Genomic DNA, 18567 nt, shown 5'->3' with positions numbered 1-18567 from the left:
CTAGGTTGATCATTTTCATTTCCATCAGACAATGTGGCATCCTTTCATTCCTAACACCTCACCATATCAGTCCATATCAGTAGAGATAGCCAGCAGGATTTTTTTTCTCATTGAGATCTGATGTGTTTTCAAAGTGATCTTTTAATTGTTTTGAGCAGTTTAGATTTACCTGAATGTCACAGAACAATTACTAAAATGGTCCCATCATATTCTTGATTCAATCCCAGATACCCAAAAATAAGCTTACAGTACAAAAACGCATCGACAAATGCATACTGGCAAAATCATGAAGTGAGAACGGAGGAAAAAAGAAGTGGTGGCATGACACACAGTGGATGAAGAAACTAAACAGACCCTTCATTGTTTTTGTTATGTTGCATCCTCATCAAGAAACACTCCATTCCCCAGAATGATTACCCGGTAAATGAAAACAGGATTTAAGAAATGTTTACAAGTTTATTAAAGATAAACTAAAATGTCATATTGACACTAGTAATTTGACCCTGTACTCTGTACTTCATTGAAGTACCTTTGACAGTGATTACCATCCTAGAGTCGTCTTAGGTTTGATGTGACAAGCTTTGCACACCTGGATTTGAGGATTTTCTGGCATTCTTCTGAGCAGATGTTTTCAAGTTCTGTTAGGATGGATGGAGACTGACTGTCAGTGGACAGCTGCTTCCAGGTCTTTCTGGAGGTGTCCAATCGTGTCTGGGTTCTGGATGGGCAGCTCAAGGACTTTCTCATAGTTGTCCCTAAGCTACTCCTGTGTCTTTGCTTTGTGCTTAGGATCAATAGCCTGCTGGAAGGTGAACCTTTGGCTCAGTCTGAGGTCCAGAGTGGGTTTTCATTAAGGATATCTCTGTACTTTGCTCCACTCGGCTTTCCCTCAACCCTGTCTTCTCTCCCAGACTCTGCTGCTGGAAAATAAGCGCACAGCATGGTGTTGCCACCACCATACTTCACTGCTGAAATGCTATTACAGAGTTCATAAGTGGTGACGGGTTTCCTCTTAACAGTTACACATACGAATCAAGGCCATGCAGTTCAATCTTGGTTTCATCAGACTGGAGAGTCTTCCTTCTCATAGTTTGAGACTCCTCTAGGTAGGTTCTCAAGCGTTCACTCTGCCATAAAGCCCTGATTGGTAGGGTATTATTGTGGTAAAGTGAGGCCCGTGGCTGATTGACTTTTTAAATAAAAAAATCACCCCACTCACGGCTTAAGGAGGGGGTGTGCTAGTGTGGCTGGAGCGGTTCCTAGGCATTATGCAGTGCAGGCATTTCCGCACTTAAGTGAGAAGGGTTCAACTGCAGCCAGCAATACTTAAGACATAGGTCAGGTATTGCCCAAACCGTCAGTCACGAAACATTCTTTGAGTCAGATAACCCATCCACAACCTTAATCTTAACCATAGTCTAACGGGGCCCTAATGTTAACCACAGTGTAATGTTGTGGGCGTTTTGTGATGTTGGGGTGTTACATTACTGACCTCGTAGGTTCTGCAGTCTGTAGTTACACTCTCATGACTTAAATGCACAGGTGAGGAATTGCCATTGTCCGTAATTGATGCCAGGAGCTGCTAATCAGCACACCTGTGCCACGTCCCCACATATAAAAGGAGAAGCAAGAGTGGAAAAAAAAGGTCAAAGGTTGTGATACGGCTGAAGAACAGTCTTGGAAAGGACTATCTGGCCACCTAGGAAAGGCAGCACAAACAGCGAAGGAGTGTAGGTTGTGGCTATGACCCGACATTTGCGCGATAGACATGTGAGCGCCGACAAAATAGCGCCGATTAAAACGCGTCGACAAAATCGTGAAAGTTTCATTAAATATGAATTACTAGTTTAAAGCATATATAATAATGTTTTTTATTTTAAAAGTCAATATTATGAGACACGGCACGCAGATAGTCCTTAAGATCACGCCCTGCATATGTAGGAAGAATTGCAGCAAGATGTCTTGATAGTTGAGCGTATTTAGACTTGCTGGCTGCCTGACTGCTGGTAATTCCGGTTTGTATACGACGCGTTATGCCAACCCTCGACTGAGTTATTTGTTCGCGGCATGCCTTCAGCAGTTATAACAGTTATAATCTAGCACATAATGTGTACATAATGCGCACGTACGCGTCCCACTCTCTTGGCCTCTCTCACGATTTTGTCGGCGCACATTTGTCGAAAACCAGTTAGTGGGTGTGTCGGCGCTCATTTGTCCAACGCGGTTTTGTCGCCGCTCATATGTCTATCGCGCTTTTGTCGGTGAACCTGTTCTGGCTCTTTAGGGGCTGGATCGCCCCATTGATTAACTGGTGCGGAGTGTAGTGAGTATGGCCTGTGACCGCCCCATGGATACGAAGTACAACTGCAGGAGAGTGAAGGATGATGGGAGGAGTGCCGACCCCGGATGGTCTGGCTACTCTGTGGGGAGACAGCTAAGACAGGGGTCGAGGGAGGAAGGTCGTGGCTGCTGAGTCTCCACCGGCTGCACGAGTTATGGGTGACATGGAGATGAAGAAGTAGATGGGCTGTGATCATCCATTTTCAAAGAGAACATTAAGAATCCAGTGACTGTGTTTTTAACCTCTGTTTTTAAAGGATTTATTTATTGGGATTTTTATCCCCCACCTGCTTTTATGGATTATTTTTAGACTTTTTGAATCATAGCACTATTTATTTGGACACTGTTTAGATTTTTTTTATAAAAGCACTGAACACTTTTAAACCATCTCCTTGCTCAATGTGTGATTTGTCCCCATCTATCCACTCATTTGGTTACGCTATCGATGGTGTTGGATTCGAGAGGCTCCCAAATGTAAAGAGCCAGCCTGGAATGGACCGGCACCATCACAATTATAGTTGTGGTTGCCCTTTTGGAAGTTTCTCCCTTCTCCAGAGTGGTTCTGTGGTGCTCTGCCAGAGTGACCATCAGCTTCCTAGTCACCTCTTTTCCTATGGTCCGTTTCCTCTTGATTGTTCAGTTTGGCCAGGTACTCAGCCCTAGGAAGAGTTGTGTTTGTTCCAGACTTCTTCAGTGTAAGAAAAATGGAGACCACTGTTCTTTTGGAAACCTTCCATGACACAGGAATGTTTTTGAAGCCTTCCCCAGATCTGCTCTTCCACACAATCCTGTCCCTAAGCTCTGCAGGCAATTGTGGTGGATGTAGTGGACCTTCTATAGATGCAATCAATTCAGTTTGCACTGAATGGACACAGGATAGACTTCAGACAAGGTGTAGAAACATCTCGGTGATAATCAATAAAATGAGATGTACCCCAAAGCAAAAGGTCCACATACTTGTGTTAGTGTGATATTTCAGTTTTGTACTTGTAATAAATTTGCAAAAAATCCTAAAATCCTGTTTTCCCTTTGTCATTCTTAGGTATCGAGTGTTTCTTGATGGCAAAAAAAATGAAATCATTTTAGCGCAAGGCTACAACATAACAAAAGGTGACAAAAGTGAAGGGGTCTGAATTCTTTCATTATTCAGGTGGCTTAAGGACTTGGCACCCAGTGCCTAAAATTCTTACAGAACCTTTACACAGTGTGCACTGCCACAGTGACGCTTTGCATTTAACACACTCATTCGGGCTCAATGGTGTCCAATATATTTTTTTGTAGGGTACCTTTGTAGTGGAGCTCAAGTGGAACAAGCCTCCTGGGAAGTCAGTCGTAAAGGTCGATCGCTCACTTGAGACGTCGGAGTTCTCCTATGGCTACACAGGCTGATCCGGGCTGCCATCAGCACCCCATGCGAGGTAAGGACCTGAGTTTGTTTGAGGTTTTAGGAGTCCATTAGGAACGCCTCACAATGGGAGCACCACCCACACAAAGATCATCACCATTGGTTGATTGTCCATTTTCCAGTTTTACACATTATTCCTTTAGGGTGAGACCTATATATTTACATTTAGATTTATTTATTGTTTATTTGCAAATGATTTTATCCAAAGCAACTTACAAAGCAGTAAAAATTGAGTAACATTAGGCTAAGGCAGGGGTGGGAAATGTCAGTCCTGGAGGGCCACATTAGCTGCAGGTTTTTGTTCCAACCCAACTGCTTAATTAGAAACCAATCCATGCCAGTCTCAGACCAAATTTAATTTTATGGCTTGTTAGTCTGCAATGTTACGTTCTTATAGCTTAGATTTTTTTCCTTTCCAAGGATATCATCCAAATGATCTGAAGCCTAAAACTGATCATTTTCAGTCTGTCACAGTCTGGTCCCACCCTCTGGAAATGTCCCTCTGTCTGCTGCAGCTGGATGTTATGTGGGTGTCCCCTTGGTCTGGTCCAGCCGCTTGGGTCCTCATCAAAGAGGATCCTGTGAGCCATATCACCCTCAGGTAATTGCGCAACATGGCAACCGTAACTGACGCTCCATCACAATACAGGTAATGTGCCTCATTCAGGACTCCATGTGCAACACAAAGTCAAACCAGTACCCAAGGACTCTCTGAACAGACACAGCACTGAAGGACTCGTCTTTTTCTCAGGCTACTGGATAGTGTCCATGTTCCACAACCATATAGCAGGACAGGAAGCACCGGGACTTCAAAGACTTGGACCTTCGTCCTTTTGCAGAGATATCAGGAGCGCCACACACCCCTTTCCAGTGACCTCATGACCCGCCATGCTCTGTCAATCTGTCTACTGACTTCAAGTAAGTAAACCTCTCAAGTTGACACTCTCTGCAGACAGACACACTGCTAATGGCCGTGCCCAAAAGGTCATTAAAGGCCTGGCTCTTGGTTTTTATCTGGACACTCGCAAGCCTAGACACTCAGACTCCTCACTCAGTCTCTCAAGCACCCCAATCAGAGCCTCCATTGACTCTGCGAAGATCACAGCATCATCAGCAAAGTCAAGATCAGTGAATCTTTCTTCACTAACATATGCCCCAAAGCCGCTAGACCCCACGACTCTGCCCAACACTCGGTCTATGCAAGGCTGCAACAAGGCCTGAACAGAGTAATGGCAGAACACACCTCTGATGAACCAGGAGAAATCCACACAGGTGTAAATGGAAACAAGTTAGATGGAGAACTGCTGGCTCCTTTGTCATTTACATTTTTTTGCTAATAAGGGGCCATTAAAAATGGTGAATGCAGCTGTTTAAGACTGAAATATACAGTTAAAGGTGGGGAACCTTAACAAGCAAGACCAATAAAATGAAGCATCAAAATGTCACTTGAGCAATAAGAGCTTCTTCAGCAATAATTGAGTTCTCATTAAGAAACTGGGTTGGAACAAAAACCTGCACCCACTGTGGCCCTTCAGGACCGACATTGCCTACCGCTGTGCTAGAACCTGTTTGTTCAGCAAGTGTAATAGGACAAGTAAAAAGTGAAAAGACGTAATAAGTAGTAATTTGCAATCACAGATTAACAATCAATAAAGCAATTAAACTTACACAACAAATTAAAGCCAGGCAGAGGTTGTTCTTCCTTTGCCAGTTTAAGAAGCTTAGCATATCAAGGCAGATATGGTTACATTGAGAGTATTGTAACCTCCTCTGTCACTGTTTGGTTTCCTTCTGCCTCCTCTCTTTTTAAGACTCATTTGCAGAGGGCAATTTGTTCTGCTAATGAAATCATTGGCTGTTATCTCCCAACATTAAAAGATCTGTTCATCACCAGAGTGAAAAAAAGTGCAGAAAAGATTGCAGCTGACACCAACCGTTCCAGTAGCCATTTGTTTAATAACTCTTTTAGGGCTAAATATTTTTTCCCCCAATTTTGTTCCAGGACTGAATATTTTTGAAAGAAATTCAGTTTTGTAAAAGCACAAAAAGCAATGATTTCACACATAAATCAACATAAAAGATTTATTTATGACAAACGTCACTGTTTTATTCTCCATGATCCTCCACAGTATGTACAGTAAATTCACATACTTATTATACTCATTACATACCTGTTTGTGTCAGCACTCATAAGCTGATAGGCACTTTCTGGAATAAAAAAAACAGCTTGAAGAAGTCAAATGGCTGGTAATGCGTAGTGTCTATGTCTGTGTAGTAGGTGCATCAGCTAAACGAACGTATGCAGCACTAAGATCAGCTGGGGACCGATTAGCTCATGCAGGTACTCGTCTTTCGTTTTTTGACCTCCAGATTGTTTGCATCAAAACAGAATTTCGATAAGTGTCTTTGTAGTCCTCCCAGGCAAGGGTTGCTGTAGGCGCGTCAGCTGCATGACCATTTGGGGACCAATTAACTGATTCAGATACCTGACTTTCGTTTTTGATTTCCAGATCCCTTGCATCAAAATCGGAGTTCAATAAGTCAGAGTCCGATTCAGCAATAATATGCAAAAAATAAATAACACACACAAAAAATTACAGTGGTACCTTGGTATACGTCCTTAATCCGTTCCAGATCCTTGGACTTATACCAAACAAATTTTTCCCATAAGAAATAATGGGAAAATGATTAATTCGTTCCCATGAAAAAAAAATCCTTTTGTTATTGGCATATTATACATTGATGGGGTTGTATAAAATAATTTACACACTGCTTAATACTAAAATACATAAATACAAAAGCAATTAGATGAAATAAATGAAAATGACTTGTCCGATAACAATGAGTTTAATTTTACTGCACAACAAAGGAGAGCGTTACAGCTCTTCCAGAGGAGCCTCTTCAGGCAAATGTGAAGCACTGCCGTTCTTCTTCTGGCAGTCTTCAATCCAAATCCCTAATTCCATCCAGACTACTGCCTTATTACATCCACTTACAACTCGTTTTGCACCCTGGTTAAAAGGACACTGCGGCCGTAGATCTTATATTCCTTTCCTACTTTTTAAATAAAAGAATCGTAGCCTTCAACAAATCCAAAACGTTTACCTTTTCGACAGTCATTAATATCTTCCGTTTGCACTTGGGCACGGCCCCTGAAGCAGTAGCAGATCGTTTTGGAGCCATAATGAAGGGCTTGACTAGGCACAAAGATAAACACAAAAGAGCACAAAAGTTAACTCTTTACACAGCGAAACACGTTGATGCTGAATGAGCGAGACGAGACTTCCTGGTTAACACTGCATTCAGCAAGCAGGAACTTAACTGCGTGCTCTGATTGGTTAGCTTCTCAGTCAGGAGAACTTAACTGCGTGCTCTGATTGGTTAGCTTCTCAGTCATCCGCCAATAGCGTCCCTTGTATGAAATCAACTGGGCAAACCAACTGAGGAAGCATGTACAGGAAGTAAAAAGACACATTGTCCACAGAACCCGCAAAGCAGCGAAAAATCCGCGTTATATATTTAGTTATGCTTTCATATAAAATCCACGCTAGAGTGAAGCTGCGAAAGTTGAAGCGCGATATAGTGAGGGATTACTGTACAGGTTAAAACTTTTTTTTGAAGGCTACGGTATACCACACGTGTTATTCTAGCACACGAGTCGTATTCCAAACAAAGGTCATATACCAAGCAAAATATTTCGCCTCTAAACAGGACGTATACCAAGTTGGACTTATTCCAAAGCAGACGTATACCGAGGTACCACTGTATTTAGCTTTATGCATTCGCTTTGCTCTCTCACCCAATGTCGATGCCATTCTAGATGTTGTTTACTCTATGCTGCTCATGCACATGCAGGGTTTATGACGTCAAGTCAACGTGTCTAACAGTCCTCCTAACAAAGTGGGCCAACCTATAACCTAATGGTGAGTTTCATTGATGTTTGCAGCTTTCTTCTTGCCCTCTGCCCCTGAATGTCGACTTTAGTAGACATCAGCCCTCAACTTCTTGTGTCGACAAAAGTCGACATCAGCCCTAAAAGAAAATTGCCAACACAGAGGAGGTGGAAGTCTATCGTGACCTCTACTACACTCCATCTCTGCAGCTTCGTTCCTCGAAGTATTCAGATCCTAAACAAATTTACAGAGGTTTACTCCTAACTGTTTTTGCAGTATATAAGTGGTAACTGTGCTATTTGTGTATTCATAAATACTTCGTATTTGTTCAAATTGTAGTATTTTTATGTATTATTTTGTATAGTTTTTCTCATTATTGATTTAACTTATTAAAGTTTGCACATGTTTTGTTCAAGAAATTGTATTTGTGTAGTGGTTTGCACAGAGTTAGGTTATGTGTTGTAATTGTGCTGTTTTGTGTTGATAATGTATTGTATTTCATGTTTTCGCCTAACCAAAGTCGATTCTGGTATGTTTCACATGCTACCAATGAGATGTCAAGCAAAATGACACCTTTTATTGGCTAACTGAACCGACTGCAATATGCAAGCTTTCGAGGCAACTGAGGCCCCTTCTTCATAAAAGGTGTCAATTTGCTTGACCTCACTGCACCCATAATGGCTAACATGGTACAACATCCTACTACTGCAGACATGCTAGCAATAAAGTGATCCTGATTCTGAATATTAAAGATCACAGAGTAATTTTTTTTTCTTCAATCAATTTGACAGATATTCACAGAAGAGATGGTTCTTCAGTTGCTTTTTAAGTACAATGAGGGAGTCAGAAGTTCGGATGGAGGTGGGCACTCCGTTACACCAACTAGGAGCTACACATGAAAAGAGCTGGGATTGAGACTTGATACCACACAGAGGTGGCATCGGCAGATGCTGTCCCCTGTGAGACCTGAGTGGGCGAGAAGGAGCAGAGCACCTCATCAATGTCTTCATATATGCAGGTGCTGGCCCATTGATTACTTTGTAGGCCAGCATCAGGGATTTTAACTCATTGTCTACTGCTACAGAGAGCCAGTTAGTGAAATGAAGAGTGGAGTGACATGTGCCCGTCTTGGCTGGTTAAATACAGGACGGGACACTGCATTCTGGACCATCTGCAGCAGCTTGACAACACATCTGGGTCCTCCTGCCAGAAGTGAGTTGCAATAGTCCAGACGTGACAAGACCAAAGCCTGGACTAGACGTTTTGCTGCATACTCTGCCAGATAAGGTCTGATCTTGTGGATGTTGTACAGCGTGGACCTGCATGGACGAAAAACAGTAGAAATGTAGTCAGGAAAAGAGAGAGCTGCTCATCAGTCACCACCTCAAGGTTGTGTACTCACCGGGCAGTTGTTAGCGACAGTTGAGCCAAGCTGTACAGAGATGGGCAGTTGAAGAGACTGGCTGGCTGGGATCACAAGAAGCTCGATTTTTACCAGGTTGAGCTGCAGATGGTGGTCCTTAATCCAGGTTGAGATATCAGTAAGATGTGCAGAGACTAGCTGATATCATGTTGTCCTCAGGTGGGAATGACAGGTACAGCTGTGTAACAGCAGCATAGCACTAATAAGAGAGCCCATTGAACTGGATGATGCAGGCCAGTGAGGTGGTGTACAGAAAGAAAAATAGAGGACCCAACACTAATCCTTGGGGTTCACCTGCGCCTGACTGATGTGCTCTAGGATCTTCCCGAGATGTAGAACTCAAACCATCTGAGAGGAGTCCCATTGTTGCCAATGTCAGTGGGTGGCAAGAAGGATGTCGTGGTTGACTGTATTGAAGGTAGAGGAGCGGTCTAGAAGAATCGGGACCAACGAAATGTTGGTAGCTGTAGCAAATTGTAGCTGGTCGACTCCCATCAGTAGAACTGTCTCAGACGAGTGGTTCCTCTTGAAGCTGGAGTGGTTGGTATCAAGCAATCCATTCTTAGCGTTGATGGTGGCAGAAGAAAAGGATGCAAGGAGGGAATGGTATTTCGCCAGGTCTGCTTCAGCTTTTGATTTATTCTATTTACTTTCGGCTGTCTGGAGCTCAGTATGTTGATTGTTGAGTGCTTCAGAAAGCCAGGGACAGGAGGGTCTTGCAGGCCTCTCTCAAAACAGATGCCTAGAATCCCAGAAGTTACTTGCCTATAAGTCTTCTTCGACTGACCTCTAAGCTTTAATTGTTCCACCGCCACACACTCATACCACCTTCAGCTGTTTCTCCTCAGCAAAGAGAACCTGATTATACCTTTCGATTGTGAATTCTATCCCAAGGTGCTTTTCGGGTGCATTACTAGTATTGTCTTCTTTGTATAATTGGAGTACAGGCATCTTAAGGGAATTGTTCAGATTCAAACTGAAACAAAGCTGCAAATTGGACTGAAGATCTTGTGGTGCCTTTGGGAGGAACCACAGGGCATACACTTAATATTGAGCTTTACATAGTGAGTGCAGTCCTAAGGGGCTTTAAAGCCACAGATTATTGTCTCAGTTTTATAGTTGTAGTCCTAGAATGCTAAGTGACTTCATTGGGGGCTTCACAATGAGTCTGCAGTGATGATTGAGATGTAGCCCTTGTAATTTAGGAGATGGAGACTGGAGCAGGACATTGTGTGATTTAAATTCAGATGCCTTAGGGACTTGGTCACAGTGCATAAGCTTAATATAAAACCCTCACACAGGCTGCCGTCCTAAGGGGCTTAGAGAGGCCAAGGGAAATCGACTTTTATTTATAACTGCAGCAGCTAGCAAGCAAAGTAGCACATGCAGGGTCTCACAGGGAGTCGGTGATGGCAGTGAAATCGTCTGTTCTGCTAGCTAACTGGGTGAAACGACAAAGTCAAATGCGAAAAAGAGTTAAAAACCAGGACGTCAGACGCATCGCCACTAAAGACAAAAATTACATATTTGCAATCCCCGACCTTAATGAAAAAGCATTAAAAAAGTCTTACACACTTGGGCACTTTTTCTTTCATGACCTGTGCACTTTTTACTTCTTTCTTGTTTTTTAAAATTGTACTGATCGTTGATTTAGCCGTACCGTATTCAGCACTTAGACCTCCTACACTATCTTGCTTGGAAAGGATTTATTTCTTAATGTCTAAGACTGGAGTGTCGAACTCGGGTCCTGGAGGGCCGCAGAGGCTACAGGTTTTTATTCTAACCGTCTTCTTCAGTAGTGGCCAGTTTTACTGCTAATTAACTTCTTTTGCCTTAATTTTAATTAACTTGACTCAGGCCTTTTAGTTATAATAGTCAGAAACAAAACAAGCCGCCACATGACCAGCTCACCTCTGCCCATCTCGCACAATATCTGAAAATAAAGAAAGGTGGAGGTCTCAGTAAGGTTGATCTCTCAGCTCACCATAACACTTTGACGTTGTTCTTAGAAAAAACTGAAAATCAACAGTTTTGGAAATGTCTCCTGTGGCAAAATGAGAGCAGCAACAAGCTGTGGAATTAAATAATGGGCTTAATTAACAGCAGGAATCGGCTTCTCATTAAGAAACTGGTTGGAGTGAAATTGGTTGGAGTCTGAAGCCCCAATTTAGCTGGTCATTTGTCGGCTCGTTTCATGTCTCATTTCTGTTTGGCTGCCATTTAATTAAGAAAAGAATCAATTCAGAGCACTGAATCCTTAAAAACAGGGATATTAAAATAAAGGGAAAAAGAATTTAATTAGCAGTGAAAACTGGTTACTGATTAGGAAAAGGATTAGGATGAAACCCTGCAGCCACTGTGGCCCTCCAGGCCTGGAGTTCAACACCTGTGGTCTAACACAGGGGTCTCCAACCTTTTTGTTCCCTGAGAGCTAATTTTACAAAATGAAAATGGCCGAGAGCTCCTCATGTTTTCTAATGTTTATTCTCCTAGCTAACTTCAACCCAAACAAATGGAATAAGCTTGTTTTGCCTGAACATTTACAAAATGTTGGCATCCACAACTCACATTTTGCATTAAAACATTAAAACGCACAAAAAAGCATTTAGTTCACCTGCAAGTGCATTTTATACGTCTGTATGTATTTTATAGTGTAACTCACGCTATTGCATTAAAACATGAATGCTGTCAAAACAAAACAATGCAATTCCAAATCCACAGATATGACGTCTTCATTTGTCATTTTGTCACATGTCACTGTGTCACTTTTTTCACAGGTCCAGTCGCATTTGTGATGTGTTATTCAGTTAGTCAGATGACTGGCACTGAGGTATATGGTGGAGTGGAGCCACTTCAGCTCACTCTTATGGAGTCGTTTCAATGTTCGTCTGTCAGTCGTGTTCTGAACTTTGATTTCATGACATTCACGTCAGACGCACAGAGGTATGGCGACCCAAACAAAGCAGACATTTTCAGAGCTGCTTGGTGAAGATTCTTATAGTTATCGGGCTCTGCTAAGCTTCAGAAATGCTGACAATGCTGCTGAGACTTTAACTGCACATTATTTTGAAGGTTTACTTATATATAATAAATAAAATCCTCCAAAGTAGCACATGCAGGGTCTCACAGGGAGTCGGTGATGGCAGTGAAATCGTCTGTTCTGCTAGCTAACTGGGTGAAATGACAAAGTCAAATGCGAAAAAGAGTTAAAAACCAGGACGTCAGACGCATCGCCACTAAAGACAAAAATTACATATTTGCAATCCCCGACCTTAATGAAAAAGCATTAAAAAAGTCTTACACACTTGGGCACTTTTTCTTTCATGACCTGTGCACTTTTTACTTTTCTTGTTTTTTAAAATTGTACTGATCGTTGATTTAGCCGTACCGTATTCAGCACTTAGACCTCCTACACTATCTTGCTTGGAAAGGATTTATTTCTTGATGTGTTATTCAGTTAGTCAGATGACTGGCACTGAGATATATGGTGGAGTGGAGCCACTTCAGTTCACTCTTATGGAGTCGTTTTAATGTTCGTCTGTCAGTCGTGTTCTGAACTTTGATTTTATGACATTCATGTCAGACGCACAGAGGTATGGCGACCCAAACAAAGCAGACATTTTCAGAGCTGCTTGGTGAAGATTCTTATAGTTATCGGGCTCTGCTAAGCTTCAGAAATGCTGACAATGCTGCTGAGACTTTAACTGCACATTATTTTGAAGGTTTACTTATATATAATAAATAAAATCCTCCAAAGTAGCACATGCAGGGTCTCACAGGGAGTCCAATGTCTCTCTGTATGTCTGTCCGCTTTTCACGAGAGAACTGCTTAACAGATTTAGATCGGGTTTTTTTTCTATAATTTACTTGAACATTCCGGTTGATTTTACGACTTCTCTCGTTCGCTATGTACCATCGTTCGCTTGCGGTACCGATTTAATTGTGCGAATCCAAGGGCTGAGGGGAGGGGGCCTTCTTCACTCACTCGTCAGCTTCGGCACGTGTTCCTTAACTCCGCTTAGCTAGTGAATGAGAGAACAATTGAATTCAACTTTGTTTGATATTTAAAATAAAGCGTTACTTAGGCCTGCATTAGTTCGAGTGTATACCACATTGAAAAGACAGATTGTGGATCGTGATATGATTTTTTGGAAAGATCGCCCACCCCTAATTTGACTAATCAAGTTTTCAAATTTATGTAGGATTCATTAACCCTTTGGCGAGCTACTTGGAAAGGGGTTGTGAGCTACTGGTAGCTCATGATCGACGTGTTGGAGACCCCTGGTCTAAGATAACTAATTTTGTTTTCAGACCTAGAGGTTGGGTAAATTGACGATCCTGAATTGGCTGTAGTTTGTGGTTGTTATTTGTGTGTTTACCCTGTGATGGAATGGCGCCCTGTCCAGGGTTTGTTCTTGCCTTGCACCCAGTGCAAGCTGGGATAGTCTCCAGCAACCAACCTTGCCGACCTGTTCTGGACTAAGCGAGAGTGACAGTGCAGGTCGGCCTTACGCTACCGGTTGCTTCCTGGGAGCCTCTTGAACTCACTCCCACCAACTGTCTGGAATATCATGAAGAAGAAACAACACACTGGTGAGCTCAGCAATCACAAAGGGACTGCTAGGCCAAGGAAGACCTCTACTGCTGAGGACAGAAGAATCCTCACTCTGGTATAGAAAAAGTCCCAAACGCCTGTCTGACAGATCAGAAACAGCCTTCAGGAGGCTGAGGTGTGTGTGTCAGAAACGATTATCAGCAGAAGACTTCATGAACAGAAATACAGAGACCACACTACAAAATGCAGACCACTAGTGAGCCACAAAAACAGGACGGCCAGATTACAGTTTTTGAAAAAGGTCTTGTGGACAGACGAGACAAAGATGAACCTCATCAGAGTGATGGCGAGAGCAAAGTGTGGAGATGAGAAGGAACTGCCCAAGATTTAAAGATTTAAACACCTCATCTGTTAAACATGGGCGGGTTGGGAGGGTGTTATGGCTTGGGCATGTATGGCTGCCACAGGTCCTGGCACAGTTCCCTTCATTGATGAGGGAACTGCTGATGCCAGCGGCACAATGAATTCTGAGCAGTGTAGAGAAACATCCGAACATCCGAACTGCTATGGGTGCAGTCAGTGCCTCCAAATACAGTGGGCAGCACTTCATCCTACAACAAGATAATGATAAACATACTGCTGAGGTAACACAGGAGTTTGACAAAATTGAAAAACGGAAACATTCTTGAATGGCCAAGCCAGTCGCCAGATTTCAATCCAACTGAGCAGGCCTTCTATTTGCTGGAGAGAAAAATTAATGGGACAAGCCCCCTAAAACAAGCAGGAGCTTAAGATGGTGGCATGAGAGGCTTAAGTACCATAAAAAACGTAAAGTAGTTACACTAATCTGCTTACTAGGAGTAATACCACAAAGATAGAGTAAGCAGAAACCTAACCAATATTATGTGTATTGAAAATAAATCAATCAAGTAAATAAATTAGAGGCCTGCATTAGAGGCTTGGCAGAGCATCCCTAGAGAAGACCCTCGGCACCTGGTGATGTCTGTGAATCGCAGACTTCAAGCAGTCATAGCATATGAGGAATATGCGACAAATTGCTGTGTGCCCTGAAATGAAGGGGGACAATGTAGAGAAAATGCTGTTTGACGAAATGTTTGCAACATCGTGTCGACTGGGAAACACAGTGAATGCGGCGATGTCTATGCTCCACCTAACTCAGAAGTGCTTACAGATCACGTGGGCGGAAGAACAGAAGCACTTCCAGGTTGGACACTATAAAAGGACTTGCCAGTCTCACAGCGACGAGGTGGAGGACAAAGCTTGCGAGGAGGAGGAGGAAGGAAAGAAAGAAAGAAGAAATGACTTTGCGTCATATTATTTGGTGTTTTTGTACTGTGTTGTGAAATGGGGAGCAACAGAAACGCTTCCCCACTGAAGAATAAAACATGTGCCATATTGAACTTGTGTCTCAGCCTGACTTTGTCGGGGTTTGGGAAGTGCTAAGTCCCCTGGTGGTCCACAGCAGCCAAATACAGAGCGGTCCAAGATGAAAACCTGCCCCACGGTGCACCCACCTCAGAATAAGGCAACGGTTCACCTTTCAGTACAACAATGACCTGAAGCATACAGCCGAGACTATGCTGGAGTGGCATCAGGAAAAAAAAAAATCTCCGATGGCCCTTGAGTGGCCCAGTCAAAGCCCAGACTTAGAACATATTGTACATTAGGTGGAGAGACTTGAATGTGGACTTTTACAGACACTTCTGATCCAGTTTAACTGGGCATGAGAGGATCAGCCAAGAAGAATGGGTGAAGTGCCTAAATCCAGGAGGGCAAAGATTGTAGAGACTCACCAAGAAGACTTAAGGCTGGAATTGCTGCCAAATGAACTTCTACAAAGTACTAAATTAAAGGTCAGTTTTTGATTTGGAATACATTTGCAAACCTTTCTGAAAACATGTTTTAACTTTGTCATCATGGGTTATCAAGTGTAGATGATGGGCTAAAATGGCAAATGTTTCCATTTCAATTGAAATCTACAATCATATAAAGAGTGCATAAAGTGAAGCGGTCTGAATACTTTCTGAATCCAGTGAGCATACATATGATAGATATTATGTACAGTATATCCATCCATTATCCAACCCTCTGTATCCTAACTATAGGGTCATGGGGGGTCTGCTGGAGCCAATCCCAGGAAACAAACCCCAGGCAGGGCACCAGCCCATCGCACACACTCACGGGACAATTTAGGATCACCAAAGCACCTAACCTGCATTGTCTTTGGACTGTGGGAGGAAACCAGAACACCTGGAGGGACCCCATGCAGACCATGCAACTCCACGCAGGGGGACCAGGGAAGCGAACCCAGGTCTCCTTAATGCAAGGCAGCAGCGCTACCACTGTGCCACCAAGCTGCCCAATATCATGTATATGATTTATTTATTGTATGGTAGTTTTGTCAACTGTTCTGATGATACATATAAGTAACAGTTTAATTATACTGAGTATAAATGACAATAAACTACAATATACTGGATTTGAGGCAACAAAGCAGGCCAATCTAAGAATATTTTCATTCTTTATTTAGTTTCACTTCCATTAGACCACAGTTGTTATGCAAATCTTAAGCTGATGTTTAAAAAGAAGACAGAAAATAAAGAATGTTCCTATTACTAAAGTTGTTTTATTCTAACCTTTTACTGGCACGCACCAGAAGGAATGGAAGCCTCCAAGTACCCGCCTATGTATCGAAATATAAACTACAACTCCCGGCAGCCTCTACTTCTTTTCCGCTTCCCATTGACTCCCGTTGACCCACTGCAGGCGGAAAGCTGGTTGGCGACGTGGAAACATGGAGGCGTGAAAGCTAGTATGTATTAAATTAGAATAATAATGTCAGTCGTTTAAACGTCAACAAAAGAACATTGCATTTTATAGGATTAACGGCGAGTTCAGGACTCTTACCTCGGAAGAATCAGTTACAATAAAGAGACGCAAGGAAAGGTAAGTGCATTGAAATTGAGGAAAAAAGGTACTGAGAGGTGTGTGTTTGCTGTGTGTTAACTGATTTTAGCTTATCTGATCAGTATCTTCAGTGGTCACTGCATTGATGAAACCTGCACTGTACTGTCATGGACACCCTCAATAAATTCCAGTTTGTGTAAAGTGTTAAGAAGAAGAAGAATCACAGCATAAAAAAAAATTAAAAACAAAGATGTAAGGTTTGTGGTTGCCGCGCTCATTTGTATCCTGCCTATGCGGATGCAAGTTCACTTTGAAGTGCAAACGAGTAGCATTCTGTCGGACAGTGTAGTGGGGCAAATTTGGAAGGTATGGCTTTATTAATCCGTGTATCCATTCCGCATGTTCTGTTGTAATTTCGGTGGAAACTGGTGCAAGAACTGATAGTTTTGGGGCACACGACTTGCATTAACTGCCCATTACAGAGGAAACGGTCGGGGGTCAATTTCTGCACGAACTGATGAACTTGGAAAAGAGGAGCGCCTGTCGTGGGGTTAACCTTTAGTGTCATGTCTCATCGATCCCTAAATGACTGGATGTTAATGGTCCAGGTAGTATCTCTGTGGAGCTGGTATGCTTGTCATGTCTGCATCAGCGTAATCTACGGAATCAACTCTTTGCCAAACATAGACAGCCAGATACAGTTTAAGTTACTTAGAGAGTGTAAGTGAAGCCCAATGTGGATGTGTACATGCATGATTAGGTCTTGTGATGGAGTGGTAAACTTTCCTTTTAACTCGTTCCTGTTTGCATCTGATGCTGTGTACTGCACTTCATAAACACATTAAGGTGGCATTAGTGTAAGAGCCATTTGTTAGGTTATGTAATATTGATAGAAGTATTTTCTTAGTTATGTTAAACATGCATGCCTGTATATTAGTCAATCAGAGGTTCTGTTTTAACCCTCACAGGCTAAATTATAAATGGAATATAATAATTATTTCTTGTCTCACAGACAGCAGACCCAGTTTATGATCTGCCTTGATGTTAGTAAGACATGCAGGGAAAACCGTTTCAAACCGTATGTACAGAATGTACTAAAGTGAAGCCATAGAGATATAACACAACGTTTAAGTGTAGGAAGTAAATGAAGTTAAGATTGTGATGAAGCAGAGAAGAAGTCTTTTTTGCGTGTGTAATAATAACTTTCTTCTGAATGTTTGTGTTTCGTTCCTTTTTAAATTTTTACTAAACCTTTTAAAACAAACTTTTTGAATGGAGAGATTTCTTTGTTTGTTTGACTTCATGCCGGATCCTACCTTGCTAACTCAGTTGCTACTCGATTTTGGGAAACCTGGAAAAGACGCAGCTACAATTAGATTTGACAAACTATTAATCCCAAGGAGAAATTCAGATGCATACATCAGCAGAAAAAAACAAGGATACATTCTCACAGATAGGTTATCAATAAGTCCATCCATCCATCCATCCTCTTCCGCTTATCCGAGATCCGGTCGCGGGGGCAGCAGCTTGAGCAGAGATGCCCAGACTTCCCTCTCCCCGACCACTTCTTCTAGCTCTTCCGGGATAATCCCGAGGCCAGCCGGGAGACATAGTCCCTCCAGCGTGTCCTGGGTCTTCCCCGGGGCCTCCTCCCGGTTAGACGTGCCTGAAACACCACACCAGGGAGGCGTCCAGGAGGCATCCTGATCAGATGCCCGAGCCACCTCATCTGACTCCTCTCGATGTGGAGGAGCAGCGGCTCTACTCTGAGACCCTCCTGGATGACTGAGCTTCTCACCCTATCTTTAAGGCACTAGACACCCTGCGGAGGAAACTCATTTCGGCCGCTTGTATTTGAGATCTTGTTCTTTCGGTCACTACCCATAGCTCATGACCATAGGTGAGGGTAGGAACGTAGATCGACTGGTAAATTGATAGCTTTGCTTTACGGCTCAGCTCCTTTTTTACCACGACAGACCGATGCAGAGCCCGCATCACTGTGGACGCCACACCGATCTGCCTG

The 18567-nt window shown here is 42.7% G+C and overlaps 1 protein-coding gene across 4 annotated transcripts in view; it reads left to right on the top strand.

Moving 5' to 3' along the window:
* The window catches only part of dym (dymeclin), a 462962-nt gene that overhangs the window by 21637 nt on the left and 422758 nt on the right, over positions 1-18567 (top strand). For 3 of the 4 annotated variants that reach the window (XM_039759679.1, XM_039759677.1, XM_039759678.1), the window contains one exon: positions 3622-3758. The gene's annotated coding sequence lies outside the window, so the exon portion shown is untranslated. Of the gene's footprint in view, positions 1-3621; positions 3759-16389; positions 16584-18567 lie in introns of those variants that run through there. The other variant, XM_039759676.1, reaches the window with a different exon arrangement.

The sequence above is a fragment of the Polypterus senegalus genome, chromosome 7 (assembly GCF_016835505.1).
Source record: "Polypterus senegalus isolate Bchr_013 chromosome 7, ASM1683550v1, whole genome shotgun sequence".
NCBI classification, from domain to species: Eukaryota; Metazoa; Chordata; class Cladistia; order Polypteriformes; family Polypteridae; genus Polypterus; species Polypterus senegalus.
The sequence above is the reverse complement of the archived record's forward strand: the minus strand, read 5'-3'. Positions and strand labels throughout refer to the sequence as shown.